Here is a 14,307-nt window from a genome sequence, read left to right as displayed (position 1 = left end):
AAAATTTTCTGTTTTTTTCTAGGAAGAAAGAGTTCTACTAGTGTCCCTAATTTGCTACACTGTTGGGTATGATGTTGGAAATTAAAAGTTGAGGGAGGGTTGACTTTTTCTGCCCATGTAAGAAGATGCGGGAAGAGGTTGAGATACAGAAGGGAAAAATAGGCTAGAACAAGAAAATTGATTTTAGGGTTTGGTAGTGAATGTCAGATTTTGTTTGGTTGTCATTTGTGTACACATAGTTTTTCTTTGCCATGTTTGTAATATGATGCAGGTGTGCTTGATTTACTTGTTCATTTTTTTTTAAATAAAATGCATATGCATGACTAAATAAAATGACTGCTATACTTCAAATATTCATTAGTGGACCTCCCAGACTCATCTAACCTAGACTCACCTAAGGTTCCACAGATTGTGCATTGGGCCCATCTAGGAGGTCTAGTGGAAAAGTGGAATAATAATTAAAGGGATGGAAGGGATGGGACAATCTCAAGAGTAATTGCTTTCCCTACTGTGGTGGTTTTCACATTTCCTTCACACCTAATTCTTTCTTCAAATAAGAGTAATTGAAAAAAAAATTGGTTTCATGTTTGGAACCCACAGAAATTTGGGGTAGGGAAGTTCAAGTGCTACTCAACTGGGAAAACCTGGGGATTGCTTAATGCTTTGGCAACTGGAGATGGGATTCACTAAATGCCTGTAAGGACAAAATATACCATCTTCTGTAGGGAAAGTCCTATATGAAAAATATTCTTTGCAAGGAGAATATGAAGGATATTTTTAGAGTTTAATGCAACCCAGAAATCAATATTAGCCCATAAATTCCCCAAAATTGATCAGAAGCCTATGAATTAGGAATAAATATGATCTGATTTATTGTGCTTTATCTGACTACTTGTGTAATCTATTTTCCTTTTAATTCCTTTTATTGGAAAATTAATTTTTTCCTGACACTCTTGAGTAGGTTAGATGAAGGTAAACATTTAATTTTTTTTAATGCTCTGGCCTGGAGAACCAAGAAGGAAGAGTCAATAGGAAAATGAAGGTGATGATATTAGAAGGAAGTAGGTGTGTGTGTTTGTATGATTTTAGAAACGTAGTCTAAGAATCTTGGAACTTGATATTTATTCCTGAATTTCCTGCCTCATTCAGGCCTGGGGACTCTGGTAGTGACCTTTGTGGATGTCATCAACAGTGGTGCAGTGCTTTGTTTAGAGAATGCGGTGACAACTTGGACCTGACTTGAGAACTCGGGAGCCATGCAGAAGGCAACCAACCACTACAGCGAGCAGATGGCTCAGTGCTTGAGGCTTCCTACAGACACACTCCAGGAGCTTCTGGATGCTCACATGGCCTGTGAGAAGGAAGTCATCGCAGTCTTCATGGAGCACTGCTTCAAAGATGAAAATCACGAGTTCCAGAAGATGCTCGTGGTACTTAATCATAATATTTGCCTTTTGTGACACTTCTCATTAAGGAATGAAGCCTACAGGTGCCTTTATTGTCCCCATGGCTTATTTCTAACTTGAAGAATAAAGTAGTCTGAGCTATAGGGGGCTATATTTTCCCTAAAGTTGGTACACTTTATCTAGAAATCGAGATGATCACTGAACAAGATCAATATAGATATCACCTTATGTGAATAATTCTATGGATTCAAAGCCTGCACAAAGCAGCCAAAAGTCATTCCTGAACTTGTTGCTTTTCTGAACACACTCTCTCATTCCTTAGGACCAACATTTCTCTTATCAGAGCCTCATTTCAGGCTATCCTTAAACTTTAGTGCTCTTGTATCATTGAAGATAGAGTCACTGACTGCTATAGGTGCAAAGAATCATAGAGGTTATTTATTGCCACCCCATCATTTCATGGACAAGGAAACTGAGGCCCAGGCAGGTTAGGAAAATTTTCAGAGTTGGGAGTAGATTAAGTCCCCTGATTCCTGATTCATTGCATGCCCTTGTTGTTGTTGTTAGGTGCCATTGAGTTGATTTTTACTTATGTCAACAATCAACAATTCTGGTTTCTTTAAAATTTTATCTCCCCAGTTCCTTTCTTCTGATGAGTTTCCTCTACATTTCTCTTGCAGGAAATCATAGAGAATAAAAAGGAGGATTTCTTGCTGCAGAATGAAGAGGAATCTGTAGATACTGTTGGGATAGGCTGAAGCAGCTTTCAAAGGCCCTGGTGGAAAGTATTTCAGCTGGAATTTTCTTTGTCCCTGGAGGGCACAAGTTCTACATAGAAGCAAAGAAAAAGACTGAACAAGACTATTCTCAAGTGCCTGGGAAAGGAGTAAAGGTGAGGAGCAAGGGGAGCACAAGGAAGCCTACAGAACAGAATCAAGGGGTCCCTGAAACCTGATAATGTAACACCATCTGTAAGGAAGAAGCATGGTGATATCATAAAACCTTTAACTTTCAAAGTCCATTATTTATTTACTCTTGTATATAAATGTTTGGCAATAGAAATGTTCATTTCCAAAGAAAGAATACGGAAATCAGAAATCCAGGAGAGACAGAACAGAAATTATTCATTCCCTTCATCGAACCAGGAGACAGACATTGTGCCAAGTGCTGAGGATTTACAAGTAAAATCAGAGTCTTTGCACTGAGGGTGGATCGAAAGTGAGAAAGAGTCAAATAAATAGACAACTGCATACATTGCATACAGAGCTCTCAGCTATGAACCTGTGGTCCTGAACTGCACCAGTCATGGTACGAAATATGAGGGTAAAAATACAACTAAAATAAATACATTGAAGACTTTTTTTTCTCATGTGACAGGCAATGATAAGCACTTTGCCTGGAGGTTTTAATTTAATCTTCCCAATAAGGTTAAGAAGCATCTACTCATACTCTCCACGTTTTACAGATGGGAGCTGGGGAGGCACAGGCAGGCTAAATACCTTGCCTAGAGTTACACAGCCAGCAAGTGTCAGGGGAGAGCAGCAGCAAGGATTATAGGCAGTGTTTCCCATTGATTGAGAAGATGGTCTAGGAAACCTTCCGGAAAAGGAAGGTAACGTAAATTTTGAAGTATTTGTACATGTTATCAAAGTTGAGATGTTACATGAAGGGAGAAGCCCTAGGTAAAAAAAAAAAAAAAAAAAAATAGGTAGGTGTATAAATATGTAAAAGCACCTGAGGGTGTGTGTTTGTACAACTGTGCATGGTTCTGACTGGCTAGAACCTAAGGCGGTGGTGGGGAGCAGCACTGGAGGGGGGATTGAAGGAAGAGAGGAAAGGGGTTAGGAGGGTCTCTGCTTACACGAAGAAGCTTGGACTTTGTAGGGGTATGCTGGAGGCTTTCAGCAGGAAGCAAAAATGACATGGGCCGACTTGCTTATGCAGCACTAATCTCCTCAGTGGAAATTTCTTTGGTCTTTCTTGGTTCCTCAGGCAAATGAGGTCCTCCAGAACTTCCTGCAGTCTCAGAGGCAAATAGAAAATTTTATTCTGCAGTCAAAGCCCTCACAAATGCAGAGAAGGCCATAGCAGGTACAGTGGCAGGGCTTAGCCCACAGTGGGTGGGGAGGTTCCTGCAATGCCCTCTGAGGAATCTGAGAGGAAGATCTTCCTGAGACAATGAGCTTCCTTTCCTTCTGTGGAACACGCACTCTGCTGAATCTGAAAATAAGGAGATTGTGGCTGTAAGTCCACCCGGACAGGCAGGGTCTTTCTGATCATATTTTCAAACCTGCTCTTGATGTCCAAATTGATATTGGGTGAATTCAGGATTTCTCACCTCTCTTTCAAATTTTGTTTGGTCTCTGATTTCAGGCAGGTAGAGCTCAGGCCTGAACTACTATTTTCTTCCCTTTCTAAAATCTTCATGGGCAGTGGAGCAAACCAAGAAGGAGGCAGCTGAAATAGGACAGGAACTTCTAAGACAGAAACAGATGGAGCAGCAGCAGCAGCAGCAGGAAGAGGCTCAAGAGAGGAGTTTAGAGGAAAACAAGTGGCAAATGAAAGAGAAACTGGAGAAGGGAAGAGAGAACTATATTAGAGAGATACAAAGGACAATGGAGCATAAGCTGGGACCTTGGTAGTGCCTGAAGGTCATTGCCCTGGTACCCCAGGAAGGTTAGAGCAACATAATGAAAGGAAGCTTCATGGTCACCTACTGCATGACCCACTAAAAGCTGTGAATCCTTCCAGTTTTTCAAGAGGCCTTTGAGTTCTGCGGCACACTGAACCTCTGAAGAATCCAGAATAACTTTGGCCCATCCAAGTCTTTGGAGAATATAAGTAGGTTTGAACTGCTGTTTTGGATGATTCTAAACTGATCTCACAAGGCCATATGTTTCAACTAGGTGTATGTAAAATAAGTAGCAACTGGTTTCCTTTACCAAGGTCACTGCCAGTTATCAGGAACTCAAAGACCCTGAGTTAGAGCCACGCTGACCTAAAACTATCAGATAAGTCCTAATTAGAATATATAGAAAATTAGAAATATAGGCAACTGTTAGCGTCTAACCTCTGGTGAGGATAGCCTGCCCAGGTCACAACATAGCACAGGGGAGCTCTCTCTTTTTCCGTCCGGGAGTATTTATAGGGTTTTCTAGATTAACTAATCTAGGTTCCTATTATTCTTAAGATACAGATGACCATGCCATCCCAAGTCAGACCTAGAATTACTACAATCAGACCAATGACTTCCTCCCAACTGGCATTTTTTTGGTTGGAACTTACTACAGTATTTGTTCTCATGCCTAGTTTAGTGCCCTAGCAAAACTCAAATGGTGTGGGTGAATGTTAGCAATTTTGTGAACAGTGCTTTCTCTCAATGTCCAGATCCAAGGCAGAACATATTCCTTGTTGCCAATATTCTCCTCTCATGATGTAGTAAGAGAGAACACTACTAGGAGTAAAACATAGACAGCTTCACAAAGTCCTTAAATGCAAAAATGTAATTCTTTTAAAAATTTCAGATTTAAAAAATTTTACTCCCTTCCCATCTTTTGTGTTAGAACCAAGAGGATCTGCTTAATGAAGGATTTAAGAGAAATCTGAAGAGATGGTGGCAGAGATAAATTATTTGAAAAGTATTGTTGATACTACTAAAAATGATAATCCCTTTATTTCACAGGCCCTTGACACATTTGCCAAAGAAATCAGTTCATCCTGTGTGCACCTGGTAAATTTTTTGGTAATGTTGTGAAAAGTTTCAACTCACTGTTTAAAGAGAATTAGCTGCGGAGCATAAGCTGAAGGTTAAGCTGGCCAGGACCTTTGTAGGGTCTGAATTATGGAATGTGGATACATCCTCTGACCTATATTTGGTGTATTAGTTTTTCATTTCTATCCAGCAAAGTCTTAAACATAAAAAGTATCTACTAGAGGACATTGTGCCACATTAGATAGAATAAATATTGATTTTATTAGTTAATTTAAAGATGAGACAAACAGCACTTTAGCTTTGGTGTTTGCCAATTCTGGCCTGTGGGCCAAATCAGGCCTGTTATCTGATATTATAAAAAAGTTATATAAGAACACTGCCATGCTCATTTGTCTATGGTTGCTTGGGTAATTAAAACACTGTATGGTCCAAAAAGCCCTAAAATCTTTATTGCCTGGTTCTTGAGAAAAAAAGTTCGCTATCACCAATTCAAAAGATGGAATAGAGAACAAGATCAAATTTGGTATAGTAGTAAAAAAATACTTTATATAAGTTTATCAAGAATGCTACTGTAAGCCACAAAAGGAATTATATGAAGTATGCATATTCAAGTCAATTTTCTCTAATTCATCTGTAAATTTAATGTGCTGTGAGGTAAAATATCAAAGAGATATTTTTATGAAGTTAGACATGCTACCTTCATGAAAGTCTAAGTTGAAGTGCTTACTGTGTTTCTAAAAATTTCCAGGATAATGCAGAAGAAGAGCGAGGAAAGACCGTATCTGCTCCGTATGAAAACCTATTGCAGAGCTGTGATAATCGGCAGTGCAGCACTGGGACTTCACAATGCAGACCAATCAATAGAGCATCTTTAAAGTCTAGACAGAGAACCAAATGCCTGCAGGAACTGTTTATCTTAAAGGTTTTATTTCAGATCAGTGGAAAAGACGAACTGTTTGATAAATTATCTCAGACAATAAGGTAGTCATCTAGAAAAAACATCATGTATCTTGTAACGAAGTAAATTCTAGAATGTCCATAGACTCAAACATAAAGATTAAAACCATAAAATTGGCAAATACCAGATAATTAAAAAAAAATCTTGGAACATGGAATTTCTATCTATGTATGACATAAACCCAGAAGACATGAAATGCGTATAAAACTGCATGAAAATACAGTAAATCCTCTTTGTCAAAATGACAAAGTCAAAGAAAACAACACTCTGGAAAGATATTTTCAGCTATTATTGCAGAAAAAGAACTATTTTATTTAAGATTTATACCAGAAAGAGTTACTCAATATATATGAGTAGGTAGTTCATAGAAAATAATTAAAAGATACTCAACTTTTAATTATTAGAAAACAAAACTAAAACATAATTTTAATGTTTATATACTTTGGTTTAGCGTGTTCGCTTTTAGTAAATACACATGTACAAAATCATACACGCAAACCCAAGATGTCCATCGAGGCATTGCTTTTAACACTAAAAGATTGGAAAATATTTAATAACCTATTTACCCGGGATTTGGTAATATAAATTTTAGTACAAACATATAATGAAGTACTATGTAACCACTAAATAAATAGTGGTCCTCAATTTGTACTAATATAGAACAATCCTGAAGATAATTTTATGATGAAAAAATGAGGTACAAGAAAGTGCTCAGTGTGATCACTGTAAAAATACAATAAGGATATGCACCCATGCATACAGACACATAGAATATCTCTGGACAGATTCATGGAAACTGGTAACATTGATTCCTGGTGGGGGGAACTAGGTAGGCGCAGCGGTTGGAAGGATATTTACTTTCTGTTATATCTTTCTATCTTTTGAACTTTGTAAAATGAGCTTGTATTATCATTCAGAAACAAATAAGAAAAGAAATGTAATGTTTAATATTAATAATGATAATACAAGGCATGGCAATTAACCATTAAATGATTCTGCTGCTCAGTGTTCCCAGAAACGGCATCAGTCAGCTCCATGAGGAGCTCTAGGAATACGATCAGAGTGCTGGAAACCACAAAATTTGCATCCAGTCTTGTTTCATTTTGGTGTTGGTTTTTAAATTCCTTTATTCACTTCAAAACTAAGCCTTAATGTTTCCTGTGATCCTTCGAAATCTCAGCTAGAGTGGCCTCAACTTTCTATTTCTGAATTATAGTTTTAAGGTGTTAGAAGCAGGAATACCAAACAATAACCTGCACTGGTGAAAGAAATACCAGTATCCTTAAAAAGTTCAGTGGTGGCCCCTCCTCTGTAGTCCAGGGCACACGGAAAATGTGCCATTGCAGAGCCAGACACACTGGTAGTGTTGGGGATGATAGACCCTGGCACAATGGAGGCCAGATGGTGACACTTCATTATCAGATGCCAAGTAGATACAATTATAGTAAGCAGCAGCACATTTGGAGTGGCAGCCAAGGAGGCCTGGCCAGTGGGGAATTCTGAAAGTGGGGAATAGAAGAGCGCACTGGTTGGGTAAAAGGGACGGGGAGTCAAAAATTAATGAAATCAAGGGTGGTTTATCAAAAGGTTGAGAGGCTGTTGTTGTTGTTAGGTGCCATTGAGTCAGTTCTGACTTATAGTGACTCTACTTAGAACAAAATACTGCCCCGTCTTGCACCATCCTCATAATGGTTGTTACACTGAAGCCCATTGTTGCAGCCACTGTGTTGATCCGTTTTGTTGAGGATATTCTTCTTTTTCACTGACCCTCCACTTTACCAAGCATGATGTCCTTCTCCAGGGACTGGTCCCTCCTGATAACAAGTCCAAAGTATGTGAGACAAAGTCTCATCATCCTTGCTTCTAAGGAGCATTTTGGCTGTACTTCTTTCAAGAGAGATTTGCTTGTTCTTTTGGCAACCCATGGTATATTCAATATTCTTCTCCAACACCACAACTCAAAGGCGACAATTCTTCTTCAGTCTTCCTTATTCATTGTCCAGCTTTCACATGCATATAAGGCAATTGAAAACACCATGGTTTGGGTCAGGCACACCTTAGTCCTCAAAATGACATCTTTGCTCTTCAACATTTTAAAGAGATCTGTTGCAGCCAATTTGCCCAAAGCAATGCATCTTTTGATTTCTTGACTGCTGCTTCCATGGGTGTTGATTGTGGATGCAAGTAAAATGAAATCCTTGACACCTTCAATATTTCTCTGCTTGTCATGATGTTTCTTATCAGTCCAATTGTGAGGATTTTTGTTTTCTTTATGTTGAGGTGTAATCCATACTGAAGGCTGTAGTCTTTGACCTTCATCAGTAAGTGCTTCAAGTTCTCTTTGTTTTCAGCAAGCAAGGTTGTGTCATCTGCCTATTGCAGGTTGTTAATGAGACTTCCTCCAATTCTGATACCCCATTCTTCTTCATATAGTCCAGCTTCTTGAATTATTTGCTCAGCATACAGATTGAATAAACATGGCGGAAGGATACAGCCCTGATGCACACATTTCCTGATGTTAAACCACGCAGCATTCCATTGTTCTGTTCGAATGACTGCCTCTTGATCTATGTAGAGGTTCCTTATGAGCAAAATTAGGTGTTCTGGAATTCCCATTCTTCACAATGTTATACACAATTGTTTATGATCCACACAGTCTAATGCCTTTGCAAACTCAAGAAAACGCAGGTAAACATCTTTCTGGTATTCTCTGCCTTCAGCCAGGATTCATCTGACATCAGCAGTGATTCTCGTGTTCCACGTTCCTCTTCTGAATCCGGCTTGAATTTCTGGCAGTTTCCTATCGAGGTACTGCTGCAACCACTTTTGAATGATCTTCAGCAAAATTGTCCTTGTGTGTGATATTAATGATATCGTTTGATAATTTCAGCATGCGGTTGAAACACCTTTCTTTGGAAAGGCACAAATGTGGATCTCTTCTTGGCATAGACGAATGAGCACTTCCAGCACTGCATCAGTTTGTTGAAACATCTCAAGTGGTATTCTATATATTCCTGGAGCTTTGTTTTTCACCAATGTCTTCAGTGCAGCTTGGACTTCTTCCTGTAGTACCATCGATTCTTGATCACATGCTACCTCCTGAAATGACTGATTCTGTGTATTCCTTCCATCTTCTTTTGATGCTTCCTGCATCATTTAATATTTTCCCTGTAGAATTCTTTAATATTGCAAATTGAGGCTTGAATTTTTTCTTCAGAGCTTTCAGCTTGAGAAGTGCTGAGTGTGTTCTTCCCTTTTGGTTTTCTAACTCCAGCTCTTTGCATATTTCACTATAATACGTCATTTTGTCTTCATGAGCCACACTTTGAAATCTTCTGTTCAGCTTTTTATTTCATTATTTCTTCCATTCACTTTAGCTACCTGTTGTTTAAGAGGAAGTTTCAGTCTCTTCTGACATCCATTTTGGTCTTTTCTTTTTTTTCCTGTCTTTTCAGTGACCTCTTGCTTTCTTCATGTATGATATTCTTTATGTTATTCCATAACTTGTCTGGCCTTCAGTCATTAGTATTCAATGCACCAAATCTATTCTTGAGGTGGTTTCTAAATTCAGGTGGGATATACTCAAGGTCATACTTTGACTGTCATGGACTTGTTCTAATTTTCTTCGGCTTCAATTTGGTCTTGCTTATGAGCAATTGACGGTCTGTTCCACAGCCAGCCCCTGGCCTTGTTCTGACTGATGATATTGAGCTTTTCCATCTTCTCTTTCCACAGATGCACTCAATTTGATTCCATTTGGTGAGGTCCGTGTGCATAGTCACCATTTATGTTGGTGAAAAAGGTATTTTCATTGAAGTTGTTGGTCTTGCAAAATTCTGTCATGCGACCTCTGGCATTGTTTCTATCACCAAAGCCAAATTTTCCAACTACCACTCCTTCTTTGTTTTCCAACTTTCGCATTCCAATCACCAGCAATTACCAATGCATCCTGATTGCATGTTTGATCAATTTCAGACTGCAGAAGTTTGTAAAAATCTTCAATTTCTTCACCTTTGGCCTTATTGGTTGGTGCATAAATTTGAATAATAATCTTATTAACTGGTCTTCCTTGTAGGCGTATGGATATCATCCTATCACTGACAGCATTGTACTTCAGAATAGTTCTTGAAATGTCCTTTTTTGATGATGAAAGCAATGCCATTCCTCTTCAAGTTGTCTTTCCTGGCATAGTAGACTGTATGATTGTCAGACTCAAAATGGCCAATAGCAGCCCATTTCAGCTCGCTAATGCCTAGGATATCTATTTTTATTTGTTCCATTTCATTTTTGACTTCTTCCAATTTTTCTAGATTCATACTTCCATACATTCCGTGTTCCAATTATTAATGGCTATTCGTAGCTGTTTCTTCTCATTTTGAGTCATGCCACATCAGCAAAAGAAGGTTCCGAAAGCTGTGCTCCCTCGGCCTCATTAAGGTGGACTCCACTTTGAAGGAGGCAGCTCTTCCCCAGTCGTCTTTTGAGTGGCTTCCAACCTAAGGGCTCGTCTTCTGGTGCTATATCAGATAACGTCCTGCTGCTCTTCATAAGGTTTGAATTGGCTAATATTTTTCAGGGGTAGACCACCAGGTCCTTCTTCCTGTTCTGTCTTAGTCTGGAAACTCAGCTGAAACCTGTCCACCATGAGTGACCCTGTTGGTGTTTGAATACTGGTGGCTTAGCTTCCAGCTTCACAGAAACATGCAAGCCCCCAGAGTACACCAAACTAACAGATGTGTGGGGGGCTTAGCGGTAGCCCCAGTAAAATGCTTAGCCTTGACCTGAGCCAGTTTTAGACCTGGAACCCATTGCCTTGAGGAGAACCTAGATCCCCAGAAAAAAGGAAACTGCAGCTCCAGGACAAGGATAAATGATAATGTTTCCATAGTGTAACCCCAAGGAGATGGCTGACCATTTACTCAAGTATCTGTGCAATAGGGAAATGGGAATACCCAATCCTTTCAAGGATTCTTGGAATCAGGATCCAAGTTGGCATCGACATCCAGATACCAGAAGGACATCATAGACCTCCTGTCAAATTAGGGGCACATGAGTACCAGGTAATAAATATATTCCTGGCCCAGGTTGACCGACTGGTGTTCAGTTTTTGCTTTTCTTTATATAGTAAAATTCATTTCAGGAGAGAGACTATTCGCTTTTCTGTGCCTTCCCTCAGAATATGTTTAGCCATGGAATATGCTAAATAAGCATCTGCTGTAAAAACAAAACCATGATGGATACATGAGTGTTTGCAATTGCCATAATTCCATGAACTCTCCATAGGTTAGAGATAATAACTTGGATTTTATGCACAGTATTAAGTTCTCTAGCAGGTAATTTAAAAACTAGCATAACAAAAGAACATCTCTGGTCTAGTCTCCTCCACTGTGACCTTGTCACCTTTTGTCACCGTCTGTGAGGGTTTGACACATCTGCACTTTTAAACTGCTCTATCCAGCCATGTTTTCAAGTGTTTAGAAGGAAGAACAGATTTACCTTTAGAAGAGAGAAGCCACACAGTCATGAATATGTGAATAATAATGAGACTGTTTAACTAAAGGGCAAGCTATTCTAGTCAAATATTTGCTTTCAATGAGAGTTTGAAATAAATTGACCTAGAGTAGAGATATCTTCTGTGGTAGGCTATATAACAGCTCCCCAAAGATGTCCATGTTCTAACCTCAAGAACCTGTGACTACCTTACTTGGCAAAAGGGACTTTGAAGTTGGCACTAATTTTAGGATTTTGATATAACTAGATTATCATGAATATCTGAGTGGCCCAAGTAATCACAAAAATGCTTATAATAGGGAGACATGAGGGTCAGAGTCAGAAACGACAATGTGATGAAGAAAGCAGAGAACGCAAGACTCAAAGATGCTATGCTGCTGGCTTTGAAGATGGAGGATGGAGCCATGAGCCAAGGAACCCAGGAAGCCTTTAGGAACTAGAAATGGCAAGTAAATGAATTCTCCCCTATTGCCTCCACAATGAAAGCAGTCTTGCCAACCTGTTTTTGACTTTTAATTTCCAGAACTCTAAAGAAATATATTTGAGTTATTTTACTCCACTAATTTTGTGGTAAGAAGCCTTTGTGGTGCAGTAGTAAAGCTTTCAGCTGCTAACCAAAAGATCAATGATTTTAACTCATTAGGTGCTCCACTCATTAAGAAACACTTTGTTGTTGTTGTTGTTAGGTGCCGTAGAGTCGGTTCCGACTCATAGTAACCCTATGCACAACAGGACGAAACACTGCCCGGTCCTGCACCATCCTTACAATCGTTGTTATGCTTGAGCACATTGTTGCAGCCACTGTGTCAATCCACCTCACTGAGCGTCTTTCTCTATTCCACTGACCCTGTACTCTGCCAAGCATGATGTCCTTCTCCAGGGACTGATCTCTCCTGACAACATGTCCAAAGTATGTAAGATGCGGTCTCGCCATCCTTGCCTCTAAGGAGCATTCTGGTTGTACTTCTTCCAAGACAGATTTGTTCATTCTTTTGGCAGTCTGTGGTATATTTAATGTTCTTCGCCAACACCACGATTCAAAGGAATCAACTCTTTCTCGGTCTTCCTTATTCATTGTCCAGCTTTCACATGCATATGATGTGATTGAAAATACCATGGCTTGGGTCAGGTGCACCTTAGTCTTCAGGGTGACATCTTTGCCCTTCAACACTTTGAAGAGGCCCTTTGCAGCAGATTTGCCCAATGCAATGCGTCTTTTGATTTCTTGACTGCTGCTTCCATGGCTGTTGATTGAGGATCCAAGTAAAATGAAATCCTTGACAACTTCAATCTTTTCTCCATTTATCATGATGTTGCTGATTGGTCCAGTCGTGAGGATTTTTGTTTTCTTTATGTTGAGGTGTAATCCATACTGAAGGCTGTGGCCTTTGATCTTCATTAGTAAGTGCTTCAAGTCCTCTTTACTTTCAGCAAGGAAGGTTGGGTCATCTGTATAACTCAGGTTGTAAATGAGTCTTCCTCCAATCCTGATGCCCGTTCTTTTTCATATAGTCCAGCTTCTCGTATTATTTCTTCAGCATACAGATTGAATAGTTATGGTGAAAGAATACAACCCTGATGCACACCTTTCCTGACTTTAAACCAACCAGTATCCCCTTGTTCTGTCCGAACAACTGCTTCTTCATCTATGTAAAGGTTCCTCATGAGCACAAGTAAGTGTTCTGGAATTCCCATTCTTTGCGGTGTTATCCATTGTTTGTTATGATCCACACAGTCGAATGCCTTTGCATAGTCAGTAAAACACAGGTAAACATCCTTCTGGTATTCTCTGCTTTCAGCCAGGATCCATCTGACATCAGCAATGATATCCCTGGTTCCACGTCCTCTTCTGAAACCAGCCTGAATTTCTGGCAGTTCCCTGGTGATATACAGACCAATGAGGAGTATATGGCATCCAAGCAGCCAGAGATATAAAATGCTTCAAGAATAAAGGGATGACCATCTTTGTTAAATGTTGCTGAAACATAAAATAAGATGAGAACTGAAAATTGATCAAGTGGAGGAGGTCTTGAGAGGGGCTGATGTGAGGGATGCTTGATATCATAAATTGTAAGTTCAAACCTAGGTAAAAACAACTTAAGGATGTACGTTGCTTTAACAAAAGGAGAATTTTATTCAAGTCCTTAATCACCCTGCATCTCCTAGTCCCTCAGTGTCAAGCAAAACCACAAATCTGGGATAAGGCACACACAACATTCAGGCTCCTGTGGCTTGGGACTACACTGTGGAGCCCAGAGGGAATCGTATGAGGGGGAGTGGGGCTGTAAGCTGCAGATGTAACAACAGGAAATTCTGGGAATCTCTTGGTATTTGAGAAACATAAAATAAATATAAAGAAACATTAGGAGGTAGCAGACCCCAACCAATATTGGCACTTTATTATCCCCACAGAGATGACAAAATGTCAAACAATTTAGTTTGAACATTTTGGATCAGTGGAACTTAATATTATCACTATGAATACCATAATAAAGGACAGGGCCAAAGATGGGAGAATCCTGGGTCCCCAGGAAACTCCAAGAAGCAGAGGTCCCCATCCCTACAAGTTTGCACAAGAGTAATAAATCAACTTTTTTGTGTTAAGCAACAGAGATTGTAGGGTTATTCATTATAGCCTTTAACCTACGCTGATATATAGGAGTACTATTGATATTTATAACATGATATTGCATTTGTTCGCTTCAATTTTTTTTATTGGC

General features: G+C 39.4%; 1 pseudogene; it reads left to right on the top strand.

Moving 5' to 3' along the window:
• The first annotated feature begins 894 nt into the window (after window positions 1–894).
• LOC135230545 (guanylate-binding protein 7-like) lies at window positions 895–5,993 on the top strand (annotated as a pseudogene).
• Window positions 5,994–14,307: the final 8,314 nt, after the last annotated feature.

The sequence above is a fragment of the Loxodonta africana genome, chromosome 3 (genome assembly GCF_030014295.1).
Source record: "Loxodonta africana isolate mLoxAfr1 chromosome 3, mLoxAfr1.hap2, whole genome shotgun sequence".
In the NCBI taxonomy this organism is placed as follows: Eukaryota; Metazoa; Chordata; class Mammalia; order Proboscidea; family Elephantidae; genus Loxodonta; species Loxodonta africana.
The sequence above is the reverse complement of the archived record's forward strand: the minus strand, read 5'-3'. Positions and strand labels throughout refer to the sequence as shown.